Source organism: Euphorbia lathyris, chromosome 1 (assembly GCF_963576675.1).
Source record: "Euphorbia lathyris chromosome 1, ddEupLath1.1, whole genome shotgun sequence".
Taxonomy (NCBI): domain Eukaryota; kingdom Viridiplantae; phylum Streptophyta; class Magnoliopsida; order Malpighiales; family Euphorbiaceae; genus Euphorbia; species Euphorbia lathyris.
This window is the reverse complement of record NC_088910.1, coordinates 127,033,739-127,053,765: the sequence shown is the minus strand read 5'-3', so window position 1 is coordinate 127,053,765 and position 20,027 is coordinate 127,033,739. Positions and strand designations below refer to the sequence as shown.

Here is a 20,027-nt window from a genome sequence, read left to right as displayed (position 1 = left end):
TGAAAATACTGGTATTATTGTTTGATAGGGTATTTTATCCCTATTTTTTTTTATTATGGTTTCTCTGGATTTTTTTAAATGAATAAAGAATATATTAATGAATGGATTTCAATTCGTTACAGACAATTTGCCAAACTATTGCAGGACAATCCTCTATCAGGATTATCGGGTCATTCGTGTCCACGGCCCAATTGGCAAGGGAGTGGGCAATCTGATTCCCTTATGTATAAATAAATTGAATTGAGCACTGTTGAAAAACAGAAAACCACGCTTTGACATCCTCGTACTGTAACCGGAGAGAAGAGTTTGGGAAGCTGTCCATCTGTAGCGCATGAACTACAATTTGCGAGTCCGTTTCAAGTATAACGTTATTGAAACAACAATCCCGAGCAAGCCTAATACCTTCAAAAACTGCTTGTAGTTCGGCCTACTCCACTGATTCGTAGCTCCTCATTGGAATTCCTGTCGTCACCATTACCTCTCCCAGCGAGTTACGCGCGATCAGACCAGCTCTACACATTAGGCCATTCACCCCGTATTTGGCATCGCAGTTCATTTTTACCACATCAGTCGGGGGAGGGGACCAAACTTTCGTAGCTTGCTGGTTTAATCGTCTCGTAGCCTCCACGTGCTGGTTGTTTGGTAATGACGAAGCAGAGACGTGATCCAGTTCAACAAGATAATCTGCAGCTTTCGTTATAACCAATTCTGCGGACAACCATTTCTTCTCGTGTAAAAAAAAGTTCCTCCTATACCAGATCCACCATAGTAGGATAACCATTTTCCTAATCTCCCTTGCAGGTAAAACATCAAACAGATCTATAACCATTCTCTAATATTTCCAGGATCGATTTTATCCACCCGCTGTTCGAGCGCTGCAGATTTCCAGATTTTCTTTACTTCCTGACATTTTACAAACACATGCATTATATCTTCATTGTTATGTTTACATACCTGACATTGTGTTGTATTTGTCACTCCTCGCCGCGCCAGTTCGCTGAGACAAGGTAAAATTCCTTTTGTTAGCTTCCAAAGGAAGTGAAGGATTTTTGCCGGTAGATTTATGCTCAATATGAACCGAAAACACAACTCGGACCTGATAGATTGTTCAGGGATGTCCGCTTCTGCCCGTCGTCTCATTTCTATCAGATAATAAGCGCTACGAACCGAGAAAACTCCTCTTCTGTCCTCCCCCCAATACCTTTCATCACTTGGACGCCGAAAACTCAATCGGATTCGATTTATCTCATCAATATCAGATTGTATTAATGTTTGTTCCATTTTGTGTAAATCCCACTCACCTGTCTCGTTATTGATCAGTTCCTTCACATATTCAGGATGTGGATTACTTCTTGACATAACAGGCTTCTTACAGTTCAGACCGGGGACCCAATTGTCGCTCCAAATTCTAACGCTACTCCCGTTTCCCACTCTCCACATTTGGCCCTTCTCAACCACCTCCTTCGCTGCCATAAGACCTCTCCAAAAGTAGCTTGGGTTGTTGCTAATTGGTGCACTCATGAGATCGCAATTCATGAAATATTTCGCCTTTAGAACCCTTGCACACAGAGAACTTGGTCCATTAAGGATTCTCCAAAATTGTTTGGTGATCAATGCAATGTTAAAGGATCTCAACCAACGAAACCCCAATCCTCCCTTCTCTTTGGATTGACATACCGCCTCCCATGAGAGCCAATGGACAGGTCGCTTCCCTTCATTGCCTCCCCACCAATATTTACAGATTAATCCTTATATTTCACTGCATAGCGTTTCCGGTAATAAAAAACAAGACATAACGTATTGAGGGATGGCCTGAATAACAACCTTTATTAAAACCTCCTTTCCGCCCGCGGACAGAAATCGTTCCTCCCACCCTTTCAACTTCTTCGCAATTCTCTCTTTGATACATGCGAAGATTACCTTTTTTTAACATCCAATTACCGTTGGTAACCCTAAGTATTTTGGAAGCCCCCTAGTTTCCTTGACGTTTAGCATTAACTTAATCTCAGATCGCCTAGTCTCCGGAACCCCATTACTGAAAAAAATCTCTGATTTATCATAATTTACAATCTGACCCGATGCTTCAGCATACTTCTCCAAAATCTCCTTAATAGTCACCGCCTCTTCTTTACCGGCTCTTCCAAATACAATTGAATCATCCGCGAAGAAAAGGTGTGAAATTACCGGACATGTACGGCTAATTTTTATCCCGTGTAATTATCGTTGGTCGACTGCTTTGCGGAGGTTTGCTGAAAGAGCTTCAACACATATGAGGAAAAGATATGGGGAGATTGGATCCCCTTGTCTAAGTCCTCTCCCAGGGTGTATTACATCCGTAGGCTGACCATTGATTAGGAAAGACATAGACACGGATGAGATACACATCTGAATAAGGTTTGTAAAATGTTGAGGAAAGCCCATTTGCCTCATAACTTGTTATAGGAAACCCCATTCAACCCGATCATAAGCCTTACTCATGTCTATTTTCAACGCAAAGCCACCCTTCGTCCCCTTCATTCTAACTTTCATGCTGTGGAAAGCCTCAAACGCTATGATAGCATTATCAGTGATTTGCCTCCCAGATACAAAGGCAGCCTGTGTGTCGTGTATTAGCTCAGGCAAGACTGTTTTGAGGCGATTAGCAATCGTTTTCGACACTATTTTGTATAAGACGTTACCCAGTGCAATAGGCCTTAGATCCATCATTCTCCTTGGGTTTTTCTTCTTCGGGATTAAAGCAATATGAGTGTAATTCAGCTCCGCTGTCATCCGAGACGTCCTGAGGATCTGCTGCACGAAGTTCGTTACCTCCTCTCCCTCCTCTTCCCAATAAACTTGGTAAAAAAGAGCTGACATTCCGTCAGGCCCTGGAGATTTATTAGGATTAATCTGCATCAGTGCCTGGTAGATTTCCTCCTTGGTGAAAGGATCATTGAGTTCTGATACCTGGCCCTCCCCCAATCTCGCATCCACCGCACTGACAAAACATGCTCTTCCAATTGAACTCGTCGATTGAAACAGGTCCCGAAAATAAGCCATTACTACTTCAGAAATCAGTTCAGTGCCCTTAATTTCCTGATCTGCCTCATTGTAAAATCTTGTTAGTCTGTTATTCCTACGTCTAGCGTTGCATTTCGCATGGAAGAAAGCAGTGTTTCTGTCTCCTACCTTCAACCACTCAACCCTTGCTCTTTGTTGCCACTTCTGTTCTTCCCATAGGAGAAGCTCAGATAATTTTTTCATCGCTACTGCCTCCGCCACCTTCCCATTCGGATTCGTTTGTTGCTGTAACATTAGAAGTTCTTGCTGACACTTCCTAATTTGCCGTGACAATTCGTTGAATGTGCATTTGTTCCATTGCGTCAACCTTGAAACGACTTACTTGATTTTTTTTGTTGAACCATTGATGTCCGGTTATCTTCGTTTCTTCAGACTTTCCTAATAACATCTCTGCAATCGTTCTGCTTGGTCCAAACAACCTCAAATCTGAATAAATTCTTCTTTCTGTTTTGACGTTTTTGGCTAACTTTCGCTTCAAGGACAATCGGATTATGGTCCGATGATAGCCGCGGTAACTGATTCACTACTGCATCCGGGAATATTGTTCTCCATTCAGTTTTTGCTGCCACTCTATCTAATTTTTCCCAAATCGCCTCTGCCCTTGATCGTCGATTATACCACATGAATCCTGTACCCGTCGTTTCCAAATCCTGTAATTCACATTCCTCCATGCAATCTCTAAATTCTTCCATGGCTTTGTCATCTCTATCTCTTCCTCCTAATTTTCCGAAGGCCATTGAATTTTGCTGAAGTCTCCAAATACCACCAACGGGTATCTGTCAAGTCTATTAACATGCTTTATTAGCTCCCACATTAAGTGTTTTCGGTGTTTCTCCGGCCATCCATACAAACCCATACCTCTCCATTTGACCACACTATCCCGCAAGATAAAGAAATAAATACAATTTTGTGAATATTGTCTGATCTCCAGCTCAATTTCCTTCTTCCATCCTAGATGAGCCCTCCACTTTTACCAATTGCATCAATAATAAAGAAATTAAAATCTTGAAAACTACGACTCAGATAGCCTTGCGTACCTCTCCTTATCCGAGTCTCCATAAAAAAAAAGCACGTATGGGTAATGGTCCCTTATGATTTTTTTTAGGGTTCGGAACGTCCAAGTGTTATCCATCCCTTGAACGTTCCAGCTAATGATTTTCATAATGCAGGGTGGGGCCCTTTCTCGGCCTCCACCCTCTACGTCTCGTGTTCTTCAGTGCATTGTTTTTTATTCTCATGAGCTTCTCCCATGGTAATATCCTCTTCCATACGCCTTTTGCTTGTGGCACCCTTGCTTTGACCACCATCATTTGTAGTCACCCGGCTTTTATCCCTTTGAATTTTGACTGTTCGTGCCTTCTTCCTACCCTCTTCCTCGCTTCTCACTATTTTCCCTATCATCTGAACCTGTTCCTCATTCATTGCCTTAGATTTCTGGCTTGCCCCATCAATTCGTGCTTTATCATTTCCCTCACCTCCATTCGGTTCCAGAGCCATCCCTCTTGGTGTCGGTATTTGTGTTTCTCCGACAACACTAGCTTCCTCCTGCTGTTTAGACCCGGTACCATAACTACAACCCGTTGTAGATTTCGTCTCCCTAATGTTATCCCGAGCCCTAGAGTTGATCGAGCTTTGCATTTTCACTAGAGATGCACGTAACGATGGACCATGAGGCCATTCCTCCATGTCAATTTCCTCCTCTGGCATTGCCTCGCAGTCATCATGTGTATGACCTAAAATCCCACACCAATAGCAGTGATTAGATAGTCTTTTATACCTGAAAAAAATCCATCCTGGCTCCCCCTTGCTGCTGCGAACGCGAATCCTTCTTAGAAGGGGTTTTCGGACGTCAATGCTTATACAGACCCTGACATATTTCCCTATCGCTTTGATGTCTGAATCCTGAACTTGTATGACCGTGCCAACTTTAGCTCCTATCACCTGGATCATTGACTGATTTCTCTGATTCAGGGGCAAATCATATATCCTCACCCACATAGGACAATGTGTGAGTGGAATTTCCGAAGGCTTTTCATGATCGTGAACTTGTTATAAGACATAAAAATCATAAGGCCCAAGCCCTATATGAAAGTCAAAGCCCAAGTCAAACAAGGCCAAGATCACTCAGCCCGCGTATTACCAAAACGTTGTCGTTGAGTGTTAAAACGCAGCTGAGCAAAGAAGGATCCAGAAGATCCACGTAGACAACTTCGGTTAGAAGCTGCTGAGCTGTCTCGACAAAACGTACAAGACAGCTGCTGAGCATGAGACAACTTCCAGACCAAGTATTTCCTTAATTGGTAAAGAACAGAAGACGCAGGAAGCTGTCTGTTTGACATTACCCGATTTGGAGGAACATACTGCCACACTGACCAAAGAACAGAAGATGCTAGAATCTGATTGGCTAAGAGAACTGCTGAACAGATTGAGTGAAAGCGACATAGAGCCGTTTTCCTCCAACGGTTATTTCGAAATTTGAAATAACCAGAAGCTCTCACAACTCTCTATAAATAGAGCATTCAGAATTCTTATTCAACACAGAACTTTGAGCAAAAGCCGTTACGCTGACCAAAAGCATACAAAAATTCTGCATCCAAAAGCAAAGCAAATCTTACATGAAAATTTCATATCTGTGTAAAAGTCTAGAGTGATTGATCTTCAATCATCTAAGGTGTTCTAGCAATTGTTGATTAGGACAAATCTTAATCATTTCTAGAATTAGAAAGGAGAAGCTGAGTACTCGGTTTTAGTACTTAGTGAATTAGAATAGAGTGAGTAGAGGTATAGAGGAAGGTACTCTTGTTATACTCAGCTTCTGATTTGTAAAGGGTTTTTGAGTCTCTACCTTTAAAGAGCTCAGTAGTGAATTGGAAATCTCGGAACGTGTTCCGGGGACAGGACGTAGCTTAGAAGAAGCCGAACCTGGATAACTCCGCTGAGTGAAGTATTTCTAACCCTTAACTCCTTAATATATTGCTTGCTTAATATAAACTAAAACTGACCAAGTAAAAGAGGTCAAGCTGAGTTGTGCTCTGTGAAAGTCTTAGTTCAGGAATAGACTCTAAGTGCTATTTCATTGCTTAAGCAAAGAAGCTGACTTAGTCACTAGTTGACTAAGCTAGAGTCTTGGTGATCACTCAGCACTGCTGTTACATATTCTTTTATTAAGTAAAAGAAATCTGCCTTAACATTTTAAAAAGGTAAAATAGTTCCTAACCCCCCCTTGGAACTATATTTGCAACCTTACAAGGGACCAACAAGTGGTATCAGAGCTTAAAAGCTCATTACTAAAGGTCTAACAACCTTGAGTTGATCCATACCATGGGTGAAAACATTACTCGATTTCTCCCAGGAAACCAGACAACTCAGATATTACCTGAGGGGCTGTCCATTACAAGGCCTCCCCTATTCTTCGGGTCAAACTATACCTTTTGGAAGAATAGGATGAAGAACTTCATTCAAGCTACAAACATGAGTGCCTGGCTATCTATAGTCCAAGGTCCGTTTGTACCTGTGAAAGTTGTTGCTGGCCAGTCAGTTATAAAAGCTGAGGTTGAATGGACAGAGGATGATCTCAAGAAGCTGCAAAATCATGCCTCGGCTATAAATATGCTTCACTGTGCGCTGGATGCTGCAGAATACAACAAAATATCAGGTTGTGAGTCCGCACAGGAGATCTGGAGAAAGCTGGAGGCCACCTACGAAGGAAACAACAAGGTGAAGGAGTCCAAGGTGAACCAGCAGATGAGATTGTATGAGCTGTTCGAAATGAACAATGATGAGGGAATTTCTGAAATGAATGCAAGATTCACCAACATCATAAATGAGCTCAAAAGACTTGGAAAAATCTTCACTGAGGAAGAACAAGTCAAAAAGATACTCAGAAGTCTTCCTAAAGACTGGCAAGCCAAGAAGACAGTTGTTGAAGAAGCTCAGGATCTAACCACCTACAAATATGATGAACTCATCGGCTCACTGCTGACCCATGAGATATCTATGAAGAATTTCGAGGTGAAAGAAAAATCCGAAGACAAGAAACAAAAGTCACTTGTCATGAAAGCTGACTCAACCGATGATGGTTCAACTGACGATGAGGAGATGGCTATGTTCACAAGAAAGATGAAGAGGCTGTTCAAAAGAAATGACAAATACTCCAAAAATCCTTATAGAAAGTTTGATAAGTATAAGGCTGACTCAAGCGACAACAAATACAAAAAGGACAGCTCAAAGCCCATTACATGCTTTGAGTGCCATCAAACTGGCCACATCAAGTCAAGCTGCCCAACACTGAGGAAAGACAAAAAGAATGGCAAGAAGGCAATGGTGGCAACATGGAGTGACAGTGATGATTCTTCATCAACTGAAGCTGAGGCCACAGAGTCAGCGAAGATATGCTTCATGGCTGACGAACTTGCTGAGCCATGCATTTCTGAGCATGCTGACCAATCTGATGAATCAGAAAATGAAGAGCAATCTAATGAGGTAATCTCACTCTCTCAACTCAGAAATGAAATGGGTAATGCCCTGAGTGATCTCTATACACTTGTCAAAAAGTGTAATAAAAAGATTAGAGCACTCAGCCGGCGCTGTGATGAAGTAGAAGAGGTTAAACTGAGTGACCTCAGATTCCTTCTACAGGACAACTCAACTCTGCATGATAATATAAAAATCATACATGAGTATGTCTCTGAAGTCCAGTCAGTTTCAAAGAAACTGAGGAAGGACGTCACAACCCTCCAGAACCAATTAAAGGTTCCAAACAAAAACAATGTTCCTCTGAGAACTCAGTATCAAGGTACTCAGTACCAAGGTACTCAGCAGAGACGAAATCCCCAGCGAAGAGTCCAGTGTGACTTTTATGGGAAGTTAGGACACACCACTAAGGTGTGCTGGCACGCTCAGCACTGGGGTGCTGACAAGTCAGTAAAGAATCCTAAACAGAAGGTCAGTTGTGTCTTCTGTGGAAAAAGTGGCCACACTATCAATATATGCCTCCACAAAATAAAATATGATGCTTTACCTGTTGAACCTAACAAGTCAGGACCCAAAAAGAATTGGGTACCTAAAGGAAACTGATCAAAATGCAGGTAAGCCTGAGATGTGCCGAGAAGTAAAAAATGTGGTATATTGACAGCACATGCTCAAGGCATATGACGGGTGATGAAACTCAGTTCATCACGTTTGAACGTAAACGAGGAGGAAGCGTAAGTTTTGGAGACAACAGAAAGGGTAAGATAGTAGGATCAGGCACCGTTGGAGGTAATCCCACTATTGAATCTGTCTCCCTAGTCAGCGGACTCAAGTATAACTTACTCAGTGTAGCTCAACTATGTGATAATGGGAGAAAAGTTATATTTGATGATACTGGATGTAAAATATATGAGGGAAAAACAAATGAGTTAATCTTAACTGCCCCTCGGATAGACAATGTCTTTATGCTGAACCTAGAAAAGAAGTTTTCAAAAACTGTATGCTTAGTCACAAAGGAAGAAAATTCCTGGCTATGGCACAGGAGATTTGGTCATGTAAGCATGGACCTCCTGGCCAAATTAGCAAGAAAGCAATTGGTTGAGGGACTGCCTGAACTTAAATTTCAAAAAGATCAACTATGCCACGCTTGCCAAGCTGGAAAACAAACCAAACAATATTTTCATAGTAAAAACATTGTCTCAACTAAACGTCCGTTAGAGTTACTACACTTGGATCTCTTTGGTCCAGTCCAGCCGCTGAGTCTGGGTGGAAGAAGATTTTCCTTGGTCATTGTAGATGACTTCTCTCGATATACGTGGGTTATCCTGCTGACCAGCAAGGATGAGACCTTTGAGACATTTTCAAATTTGGTTAGAAAAATCGAAAATGAGAAAGACCTAAAATTAGCTCATATCCGTAGTGATAACGGTGGAGAATTCAAAAACCAAAAGTTTGTTGAATTCTGTGAAGCCAGCGGCATTAACCACAATTTTTCTGCTCCTAGAACACCTCAGCAAAATGGGGTTGTAGAAAGGAAGAACAGAACTCTGGTTGAAATAGCCAGGACAATGCTGGATGAGCATAGGCTTCCAAAGTATTTTTGGGGAGAAGCTGTTAACACAACGTGCTATATTCTTAATAGGGCTCTAGTTAGACCTATACTTAAGAAAACTCCTTATGAACTTTGGAAAGGACGAAAGCCCAATATTGGATACTTTCGTGCCTTTGGCTGTAGATGTTTCATTTTAAATACCAAAGATAGCTTAGCCAAATTTGATTCAAAAGCTGATGAGGCTATCTTTCTAGGCTACTCAACAAACAGCAAAGCATACAGAGTTTTTAATAAGAGAACCCAAGTGTTAGAAGAATCTATACATGTGCAATTCGATGAAACTGACCCTGCAGGAAGATACCAGCCGCTGATTGAAGATAAACCAAACTCAGCACCTGCTGATCAAGAACCAGCTACTGAGTCCTTCACAAAACGGCTAACCAATAGTAAGAGTGAACCTAAAATTGTTTTCACTGACCAAACTACTTCTGCAGAGAATGTTGAAACACGAATAGAACAAGACACGAATCTACCCAAGGAGATAAGAGTCCCAAGAGGGCATTCAAAAAATGCAATTCTTGACTCAGTTGGAAATACGCTGATGACAAGGAATCAACTCAGGAAGTATCTCAGCAATGTAGCTTTCGTCTCAGTTCAAGAGCCGAAGAACTTTGCCGAAGCTGAGCATGACGAATTCTGGATGAATGCCATGCAAGAGAAACTCGACCAATTCAGGAGGAATAATGTATGGGAGCTAGTGCCACATCCAAGGAGCCAAAAGACCATTGGAATGAGATGGGTCTTCAGGAACAAGCTGGATGAACAAGGAAACATAGTCAGAAACAAGGCAAGACTTGTAGCTCAGGGCTACAGTCAGCAAGAAGGTATTGACTACGGTAAGACCTTTGCCCCAGTGGCAAGGCTAGAAGCAATTAGGATTTTTTGTGCATATGCATCTTATATGAATTTTAAACTGTTTCAAATAGATGTTAAGAGTGCATTTCTTAATGGAGTAATAAACGAGGAGGTCTACGTCAATCAGCCTCCAGGGTTTGAGGATCCTAAGTTCCCAAACCACGTTTATAAACTAAAAAAGGCTCTGTATGGCCTCAAGCAAGCACCATGTGCTTGGTATGAGAGGCTGACCAACTTGTTACTGACTAGAAACTACGTCAGGGGTCAAGCTGATACAACCATATTCATTAAGAGAAAGGGTAAAGATACCCTGCTGGCTCAAATATATGTAGATGACATTATATTTGGTGCTACTAATGAATCTATGTGCAAGGAATTTAGTAAGCAAATGCAGACTGAGTTCGAGATGTCAATGATGGGAGAACTCAACTTCTTCCTTGGACTTCAAATCAAACAAGGAAAGAACGGCATCTTCATCAGTCAAACTAAATATGCCAAAGAGATATTGAAGAAATATGATCTAGAACATTGTAAGCCAATATCCACTCCTATGGGCACTGACACTGTCCTCTGCGCTGATGAAAATGGTAAGTCAGTAGACAGTAAGTTGTACCGAGGTATGATTGGCTCTTTACTTTACTTAACAGCAAGTAGGCCGGACATTCAGTTCTCGGTATGTTATTGTGCTAGATATCAGGCTAACCCTAAGGAATCCCATTACATAGTTGTAAAAAGGATCCTTAGATATTTGCAAAGCTCAGTAAATGCAGGCTTGTGGTATCCAAATACTCATGATTTCACACTCATTGGATACACTGATGCTGACTATGGGCGAGACAAGCTGGAAAGAAAAAGCACCTCTGGAGGATGTCATTTCTTAGGAAGCTGTCTTGTATATTGGTTCAGCAAGAAGCAGGCGTCAGTAGCCCTGTCCACAACTGAAGTTGAGTACATTGCTGCTGGAAGCTGTGTTGCTCAAGTCCTATGGATTAAGCAACAACTTGAAGATTATGGTGTTCAAACAAAGACAATTGAAGTTAAATGTGACAATAAAAGTGCAATTGACCTCTCAAAGAACCCAATCCAGCACAGCAGGATGAAGCATGTCAGCATAAGACATCACTTCATCAGAGATCATGTACTCAAGGAAGAAATAAAGCTGACCTATGTGCCAACAGATGAGCAGCTTGCTGATATCTTTACAAAACCTCTAGCACGAGAACAATTCAGCATACTGAGAGAAGCCATTGGTATGTTTAATCCACTGTCTTAAATTCCTAAGTACAAATGTGATATAATGCATGCTGAATGATTAACATGCTGACTGTTTAAAGATTATCTGTCAAATTCACATACCCAGTAACTAATGCACACCGAGTAAGTTATCTCAGACCGAGTAACGAATTACTCTAACTATCCGTTGTACAAAACTGACCACTCAGAATATGGAACGTTTATAACAACTAAAGCTGAGTAAACGTAATTATTAGCATTCAATGCAAACGCACGCGTAATGACACCTATACAACGCATGCGCTGAATATGTCATAAAGTGTCATAAATGTCAGGATTTCTACCGATTGGACAACCCAAGGGCAAAACCGACCTAAATTCAAACGGGAACTCCAATTGAAAAGTCTATAAATAGTGGGTATTTCCCCACTACTTGTTCTTTATGCGTACTGAACTTTCAAAAGCTTCAGAATTTCTTAAGAACCTAAGTCTTAATTTCATACTCTCTTCTCCCAAAATGACTAAAGCCTCTTTCAACATCTCCGGTGCCGGTCGTTCCAAGAACACCACCGATGAACAATCTAACAGTAATCCCTCGACTCAGCTTTCACCCTCCAAAGCTGTTGGACATGGTAAAGAACAAACCACTCAACCTCAGGGGAAACCAGCTAAACCTAGGCAGTACATTCGCATATTCGAGAATGTACGAGAATGGAAAGTGGAACCTTCACGATGGGTATCTCAGACCTTCATCGACTCAGAACAACCGTTATGTGATTGGATAAAGAACAACGGCTGGACCGAGTTGTTCTCCCTGCGTTTTCCCACCTACCCTGACTTGGTTATGGAATTCTACCATAACCTTAAAGCTGACGTAAAAGACCATGACTACTTAGCCACCGAAGTCAGAGGAAAAACCATCTTCATCAACCCAACGTACTTGGGATCCCTACTCAGCCTCAAAACTGAGGGTGTTGAGTTAAGAAGAAACGGTGACAAGGAGGACATCTACTATGATGAAACTTTCTGTAAGCCTGCTGGGTACATTGGAGAGGTATCCAGCTCGTCCATGGGTCAGCATCAGAAGATGGCCCATTTCCTGCTAGTCCAACTGATCTACCAAAAGGTCAACTGCACAAGCTCAGCATCACACTTCAAGATGTGCTTTATCTGGCACATGCTGACCTACAAACCGATAAACATGCCAGTGTTTCTCATAGCTGGATTCCTGCGCAGCACGAACAATCTAAGGCTAGGCTCACTAATCACCAAAATCCTAGTTGACCACCAGGTTGACTTACAAGGAGAAACCTGTGTGAAAGGATCTGAGATCACAGCAGCATCACTGCGTGCTCTTAAATTCAACCAACCCTTGAAGAAAGGTAAATTTATTGAGCAGCCAGAGGAGCAAGCTGAGGAAGTGCTACCTGCTGAGGTAATCGTCCCAGCAAAAGGAAAACGGACAAAAGCTCCAGCAACACGAAAAAGGAAGCCTACTGGTACTCCATCTAAAGAAGCTGAGCCAAATTCCAAAAAGACCAAATCAGCTACTGAGTCAAACCAAGACAAAACTCAGTCAGCTGAACAGCACAACAGACAAGATGAGCCTGCAACTGAGGATACAACTGATCCTCCTCAGAAGAAGCAGAAAACTTCTACTCTTTCACCCATCAACGCCCTTCCACTTGACTTCGTAGTCACTTCGGATTCACACTATGCTCAGTATCATGCTGAAGAAACTGAGCAACAGGAAGATGAGGTGGATTTAGACGAACACTTTGTCACTCAGCTCAAGGAAGAGCTGGAAAATGAAGACACCGAGGATGAAGGAAATGCATAGGAGCAAGAGGAGCAAGCTGACTCTGAAAGGATAGCTAGTGATAATGATCAAGCTGACCAAGCTCATACTGAGTCAGCTGATGGAGCTGAACAACACCAAGAGCCAACTGACCAGCACACTGCTGATCAGAATGTGGAAGCTTCTCCAACTCAAGCTCATGTAAATCAAGCTGAGCCTCCTCGTGTCCAGCAGAAATGAAGAAGACTGGTAAAGGCAACCATCCTAGATCAACCAGTCAGCGCCCCAGTGAATGATCCTACCAAGATCAAAATGACTTTCTTCCGAAAGCCAACTTCTTCTGCACCACCTACTCAGCCTTCACCTGCAGTAGAAAAACAAGCCTCTGTTTCTACTCAGGAACAAGCCGAACAACCTAACACTACAAACCCACCAATCCAAACCGAGCAAAATCTCGAAGAAAACACAGTCCCAGTCAGCTCTGAACCCATCCAACGTGACTGTACCACTAAAACTGCACCTACTGACCTAACTCCTACTCAATCAACACTTGTGCAGAACCCAATAACAACTCCAGTCCCTGACCCAGCAACTTCTTCTCTATCTGGTCAAACTGATATCTCTCAGGCCACACCAAATGTCACTGAGTCTAGTCAAAGAATCATTGACTTAGTACAGGCCTTGATTCGAGACATTCAACACTCAACTCCTCCTGCTGCTGCCATTTCTCACATTGAGTCTACTCAGCCTTCTCAAGTAACTCAACTTCTCAATGAAGTTAAGGAACTCAAAGACCTGCTAAGTATTCTCCTATCTTTGCAAGCACAGCACGCTAGGCAGGATTCGATTGCTAAGCTGGCTGAGATCCAGCTGACCACGGTACAATGCCTCACTTCTCTATCTTCCCAGATCCAGAACTTGTCAGTTGTGAATCCAAATCTCGCCACTTCCTCTGAGTTAAAGATGCTGTTTGCTCAGCTTCATACTGAACAGAACAAGACCAATGCTCAACTTGCAAACACATCTCAATGCTCAATGGAGCAACTCAGTGAGGCAGTACGTCTACTCAACCTTCACAAAGAGGAAATGGACACCGATCAGCTTAAACATGATCAAATACTGACCAATTCCCAGAAAATATTTGACCATGTTAGACACACAAATCTTCAGCGCGAGCACTTTGATACTTCACTTCTCAAAACCTTCCACAACTCCTTTGCTGCGCTGACAGACACTATCATATGGCTGGGAAAAGGCCAAGCCTATGTACTCAGGATGCTTAGCGCTGCTGACATTGGTATACATCCTGATGTTCTCATCAACGGTGCTCCTATTTTCGATGGGTTAGACGAAAGTGCTGATCATTTGAAGACCTTTTCTGCTGAGCTCACCAAAGCTGTTCTCTTGGATTCCTTCAAGTTGCCTCCACGTGGTGCTGGCAAAACGGGGGAGAAGAAAGATCAGCGAAGAACTCAAGCTGAAGGCAGTCAGCAAAAGAAGAAGAAATAGATAGCTCATTAAAACTTAGTCTATACTTAGTTATTTCTTTCTTCTTATGTATGCTGACTATCCTATGTTATCTAATATAATACTTGCATTATCAATTCAACTTGTGTTATTTATCCTACCATGCTAAGTATTATGAATGCATCTTCTAAGTACAAATTAAACTCAGTAAATGAGTAGAATACCTGTTAAATGCATGCTGCGTAAAAATTAATGTTTGAACTTGTCTAAAATGAACCATTGAACAAATTAATTACTCAGCGCTCTTTTACTATACATCACTTCCGCTGAATACTGAGGAAAATAGAATATATCCCATAAGCTGACCTATACTTGAAAACTGACCTTAGACTTATTCAATTAAACCTTAAAATGTTTAGAATAAAACTAAGTCAGTAGCTCAGCCCTGACGGGGGAGTTTACTTAATCAAATAGGTCAACTATCATGGGGGAGCTCAAAGCTGAGTTCCTTGCTGAATAGTTTTGCCAACATCAAAATGAGGGAGTTTGTTGAAACACCTTTCCACAGGATTTTGATTTGACAAAATTATTTATGTATAATTAAATATTCTATAACACATTAAGTTTAAATGCTTTGATTTATTGTTACTAATGTGTTTGTTCAATGTTGAGTTTATAATTGTTATAAGACATAAAAATCATAAGGCCCAAGCCCTATATGAAAGTCAAAGCCCAAGTCAAACAAGGCCAAGATCACTCAGCCCGCGTATTACCAAAACGTTGCCGTTGAGTGTTAAAACGCAGCTGAGCAAAGAAGGATCCAGAAGATCCACGTAGACAACTTCGGTTAGAAGCTGCTGAGCTGTCTCGACAAAACGTACAAGACAGCTGCTGAGCATGAGACAACTTCCAGACCAAGTATTTCCTCAATTGGTAAAGAACAGAAGACGCAGGAAGCTGTCTGTTTGACATTACCCGATTTGGAGGAACATACTGCCACACTGACCAAAGAACAGAAGATGCTAGAATCTGATTAGCTAAGAGAACTGCTGAACAGACTGAGTGAAAGCGACATAGAGCCGTTTCCCTCCAACGGTTATTTCGAAATTTGAAATAACTAGAAGCTCTCACAACTCTCTATAAATAGAGCATTCAGAATTCTTATTCAACACAGAACTTTAAGCAAAAGCCGTTACGCTGACCAAAAGCATACAAAAGTTCTGCATCCAAAAGCAAAGCAAATCTTACACGACAATTTCATATCTGTGTAAAAGTCTAGAGTGATTTATCTTCAATCATCTAAGGTGTTCTAGCAATTATTGATTAGGACAAATCTTAATCATTTCTAGAATTAGAAAGGAGAAGCTGAGTACTCGGTTTTAGTACTTAGTGAATTAGAATAGAAGTGAGTAGAGGTATAGAGGAAGGTACTCTTGTTATACTCAGCTTCTGATTTGTAAAGGGTTTTTGAGTCTCTACCTTTAAAGAGCTCAGTAGTGAATTGGAAATCTCGGAACGTGTTCCGGGGACAGGACGTAGGCTTAGAAGAAGCCGAACCTGGATAACTCCGCTGAGTGAAGTATTTCTAACCCTTAACTCCTTAATATATTGCTTGCTTAATATAAACTAAAACTGGCCAAGTAAAAGAGGTCAAGCTGAGTTGTGCTCTGTGAAAGTCTTAGTTCAGGAATAGACTCTAAGTGCTATTTCCTTGCTTAAGCAAAGAAGCTGACTTAGTCACTAGTTGACTAAGCTAGAGTCTTGGTGATCACTCAGCACTGCTGTTACATATTCTTTTATTAAGTAAAAGAAATCTGCCCTAACATTTTAAAAAGGTAAAATAGTTCCTAACCCCCCCTTGGAACTATATTTGCAACCTTATAAGGGACCAACAAGTTTCTTCTGCGTCTACATTCTCAATAATCTCTTCTTCTCCTTCATTAAATGTGACTTTGCCAAGGAGTTCCTCAATATTACCTTCCATGTGAACACACGTAGGTGATTGCAATCCACACAATACAATCGATAGACTCGATTGGAATCGGCTGCTCTCAGGCCAAAAAGGAAAAACAACGGCTCTACCTTCCTATCACGATAGGGAGGAGCGCATGGGTCCACTAGGGCTCTTGTTCTCAGGATTATTTTATATAATTTTGAGTCATTTTATTTTAATTGGGTAGTTTATGTTTCTGTCAAGCAGCATCACTTGTGGTTAATAGAATATTTTATAGCATTATTTATGTTTCTTTCAAGTTCATTATTTTCAATAAAAAAATTATAAATTCAAATTAAAGCTTATTTTAATACCAAATTCCATAAAATTAATTTATCAAAAAACAGTCAATTTTGATTTGGTATTTAATAGAATTTTTGGTACAGATTTAATGGGATTCCTTGTGAGAATTTTTTGAGAATTTCATGGATTTTCAGCATCAGAGCACGTTTGATCGGAGGGAGCAAAGACTGGGCCTCGCTGGAGCCCAGCTCGACAGGCTGGCCACTAGGGCGAACCCCAACCTTCAACTAAAAGCTAGCTTGATGAGTTGGGCACTAGGAAAGCACCCAACTTCAATCAAGGTCAGCTCGACGAGTTGGCCGTCCGAACCGCTCCTCGTTGACTCATTCTCTTACATTTAAATTGACAATATGATCTGTGATTTCATAGTTGTTGTAAATATTGTGGATTGCTAAATATCGCCCCCTAATTACTTATCGTAGCCCCTCATTTGACATTTTTGCCCTTTTCATTTTTTACAACCAAAACTTCTCATTTTCTCTTTAATCTCTCCAAAAATCACAAACTCCTACATGAGAATCATGGCGGAAAATTACGGAAAATTTACTGGAAAGTTATGTTTTTTGTTAAATTTTCATGAAAACACCAGTTCCGTCTCCGGATTTGGAGACGGGACTCATCAACCGCCTGCCCTTTGGGCAGGCGAGAGAATCTCCCACCTGTCCAAAGGACGGGTTGGAGATTCTTTCGCTGAGACCTGTTAAGCCCAAAATATACCTAAAATATCATTAACATTTATATCATTTTTGTTACATATTCGTGTTATTTATATCTGTTTAGATTACTTTTACTTTCGAATATCTTTCTTTCTTGCAAGGTACCTGAATATTTGGTAAAATCCAAATAGGAACGAAAAAGGATCTAAAACAGAAGAAAAACCCTTTAAAAGAAGTCAAAGACGACGTAAATCGAAAGCGCCAAATCGAAGACACGAACGAAAGCAAGAAGTAAGAAAACTTGCCGGGCCGCGACAGTGGATCCTCAACCCGCGGCCGCGACACGCGTTGTATAGCTATTTCTCCTCTTCGTCCATCGCTCAGCTCAGTGCTACGTCATTCACGGCCGCGGATTACCATCCTCGGTAAGTGCAGAAATTCACAAAGAGCATTTAACACATGCTGAAAATCCAAGAAACACGTTCGTTCAAGTGGATAAAGACGACCTTTCACAACGGACACGACTCTTAACTAAGGAACACATCACTTCAAACTCAACCCTTCATCACCTATAAATAAAGAGTTGATGTTGAGAAGAAAAGTTGTTATGGATATGAAATGTTATAATATAGATATAGAAATCAGAGCGTAGAACTTATGTCGAAGTTCTAAGTAAACACATTTCGAGAGTTAGAAATTAGATTCTGTACAAAACAAGATGAGGTACACATATTGTTTATAGTTTAATTACAACTCAGTAGCGTTTAGACATTGTTCCAGTTTTAGTTTGCATCATGGTAGTGGCCGACCGAATCCCTATTACGAAGTTACAGCGAGAAGATTGAGTAAAGTGTTCGCCCCCGAGCCTGACAACCTCCTAGGAAACCCAAGGAAGCGGAACCGATCAAGCCCTTCACTTGCACGCCCTCGAAGAACTCGATGCTCCTTATTCTCTGTAAACTTGTATCAATTTATATTTCATCTAATAAAGTCCGTTCTATTCGACAAATCGTTATGCAGCACTTATGGTAACCAATCCAATATAAGTGAGGCTGGTATTTTCATTAATATGCACTTGAATTCAAAATCATTACAAGGAAACTTTGTTGAACACTTAGGCAAATTATCATCTCGAAAGAGTTTTAATTTGTGTAAGGGCAACTATCCCGAAAGGGTTTTGTCGCGTTCAAAGCCAATTAATTAGAGGTTCCGTCATTTATTTCATCATCATAATTGATACAAAGTTTAAGTTGTTTTCTTTGCTTAATGCAAATGAATAAATTCATTCGTTTTTCTAATAAGTTCTAAATGTTCCTGTTTTGTAAAATTCATCCTTAAAATCAGATGATCTTTCTAACAATCGATTTATTCTAAATATAAAATCTTATTCCAGCATTTTCAAGTACTCAAAGTTCACAAATTCAATTAAACAAATTTCCTAAATTCAATTAAACCAATTTTCACTTTTCATTTACATTCAATAATAAATCTCTGTGGGATCGATATTTTATTACTACAAGCGAAACCGTGCACTTGCGGAAATCGCTCAACAAGTTTTTGGCGCCGTTGCCGGGGATACGCCAAATTTTTTGACAAAATTTTTATTTTTCGTATTTTATTTTCGAATATAGGCTTATACATTATTTTTATACAACTTTTATATTTTATTTATTTTCAGTTTATATAACATATTTGTTTTCAATTTTGTTTTGAAGGTAGTTTGGCTCGTGTAACAATTTCAAGTTCATGCGCAGTTCGCGAAATTCGGGCACGCCACCAGATCCTTTTGATCCAGAAATTGAAAGAACACTTAAGAAAAACAAGAAAAACAACAAAAACAAAGACAAAACACCCTTAAGAACCAAAGTAGACCAGCCAGAAAATATGGCCGATCCACCGACACTTATGGATTATGCTAGGCCAGGAATGGCCGGTGTAACTAATAGTGTAGTTAGACCCCGTATAAACGCAAATCAATTTGAAATTAAGCCTGCTTTGCTTAATATGTTGCAAAACAACGTAACGTTTTACGGACTACCTAACGAAAACCCTAATGCACATTTGACAAATTTTTTAGAAATTTATGACACTTTTAAAATTACTGATGTAACAGCCGAAGCAATCAAACTTCGCCTCTTTCCTTTCACTTTGAAGGATAAGGCAAAAATTTGGTTAACTTCTATGCCTGCTGCAACATTTGAAACCGCAAGAGTCATCAAAGAGTTGACATCTTTACCCAAAATGATAATGAAACTCTTTATGAAGCTTGGGAACGTTTTAAAGAACTTCAACGTTTATGCCCACACCACCAATTGCCAGATGCACTTTTAATGCAGACATTCTATAATGGATTAAATCCTACGACTAGAGGTTCATTAGATGCTATGTCTGGAGGGTTATTTATGAAGAAGACGTCCGCCCAAGCAAGAGAACTTTTGGAGGAAATGGCAATCAACAGCAGTATGTGGCCCGCAGAGCGTGGACATATACCAACGCCGAAACCATCATCCTCAGGTACATCACCGGTTAAAGGTATAATGAATCTTGATCCTGTAGCAATGTTACAAGCCCAATTTTCTG

General features: G+C 40.8%; 1 non-coding gene across 1 annotated transcript; it reads right to left on the bottom strand.

Annotated features, from left to right (window-relative positions):
• Window positions 1–19,655: 19,655 nt before the first annotated feature.
• LOC136216189 (small nucleolar RNA R71) lies at window positions 19,656–19,761 on the bottom strand. Its single transcript, XR_010683179.1, has one exon. It is a non-coding gene; the product is annotated as a small nucleolar RNA R71 (small nucleolar RNA).
• Between the last annotated feature and the right edge of the window lie 266 nt (window positions 19,762–20,027).